This window comes from Lethenteron reissneri, chromosome 54 (genome assembly GCF_015708825.2).
Source record: "Lethenteron reissneri isolate LAM-NWPU_2019-01 chromosome 54, ASM1570882v1, whole genome shotgun sequence".
NCBI lineage: Eukaryota > Metazoa > Chordata > Hyperoartia > Petromyzontiformes > Petromyzontidae > Lethenteron > Lethenteron reissneri.
This window is the reverse complement of record NC_083832.1, coordinates 2921323-2922709: the sequence shown is the minus strand read 5'-3', so window position 1 is coordinate 2922709 and position 1387 is coordinate 2921323. Positions and strand designations below refer to the sequence as shown.

At 41.6% G+C, this 1387-nt stretch overlaps 1 non-coding gene across 1 annotated transcript; it reads right to left on the bottom strand.

Moving 5' to 3' along the window:
* Window positions 1-453: 453 nt before the first annotated feature.
* On the bottom strand, window positions 454-570 carry LOC133356624 (U5 spliceosomal RNA). Its single transcript, XR_009756874.1, has one exon. It is a non-coding gene; the product is annotated as a U5 spliceosomal RNA (small nuclear RNA).
* Between the last annotated feature and the right edge of the window lie 817 nt (window positions 571-1387).

Here is a 1387-nt window from a genome sequence, read left to right as displayed (position 1 = left end):
GAGGTCTCACTCCGAGTCAGTTGAGCGCCATTATCTTTTCATCGGCTGCGTTACGCTGTGTGGAAGCTACCTGGTCTCTCGCTCCGCATGAAGCTCCAGGTCTTCTCGGCCACGGTAAATCCCTCCCTTCTCTACGCTTGCGAAACATACACCCCCCTAATGGAACATCTTTGCCGGTTAGAAACATTTAGGCTGGCCTGCTAACGATCCATCCTGGGTTTAACCATATGTGTGCGTCTAAGTCAATGTGTTTCTATGTGTGTGGGTCGATGTCTGCCTTTTTCGCCCGGTACTTATATCTAGTGACTGTTAAAATCCCACATCACGAGCAGAAAATAAACTCCGCATATGGCTTGGTCTTCCAATGCAAAAAGTCGCATTCAACATCGTACTTGCTTGCAAGTACAGCATATGCGGCAGCAAAATATTGGTTCTATCTTTTTCAATGAAGGGAGTCCTGCCGAAGCAGGACGACGAAAAATTGTTTAAGACTCATTAGAGTGTTCCTCTCCACGGAAATCTTTAGTAAAAGGCGAAAGATTTATTCGCTCTGAAGAGAAACCAGAGTAAAGCGTCGTTGCTCACTTGCCCGGTACTTATATGAAGCAGATATACATTTACTTTATGGGGGCTCTGGCGTGTACATTACGGTGATTATAATATTAGCTATTCTCGCACGTCAAATGCTACACGAACATTTATATTATACTATTATAACGTTTGTAGTTTCATTGAGTCGAAGGGTAATCGTTTTAGTTACTCTTCCCGAGCGTTTTATGCGTGCTCATTACATATGCACAAATGACGTAAAATAGCGGACACGCCTTCCTTACATCCGGCCGTTCGCCTCTCCAAGCACCCACATTCCATTCTTCTTTGTCTGTTGAATAACAATACTGTACACAGCTTTTTGTCGGTCTGTAAATACGCGACTCGGACAAATAAAATGAAGCTGAAATAAGTATATATTTACATCAAAGCAATGTACAAAGTTTAATGAATAATAAACGACCGCAAATCAACACAATGTATGCAATGTTGAGCTTCTGGCCTGCTATGCTCATCGGAGTTTCTGGGTGGAGTAACAAACTAAACACCGAATAATTCCACTGCATGTTGATTCACTGTGAATAACCCTACTAATAATTATAGGTGCAGTTGATCGTCGATTATCCGGCGGTCACGGAAAACCCGCTCAAGAGGTTGTTTACATCAGTCCGGCGAACGTCACACATGTTGAAACAAGAGCGTACTAGCTAACATGTTTTTCGAGATTGGAGTGGTAAGTGTGGTACAATGTATGCAGTGCATTTTTACAGTAGGTTATTTTGTTTATTTGTATGTTAATTTATATCAATTTCTTAAAGTGAACAAATGTTTTAAACAT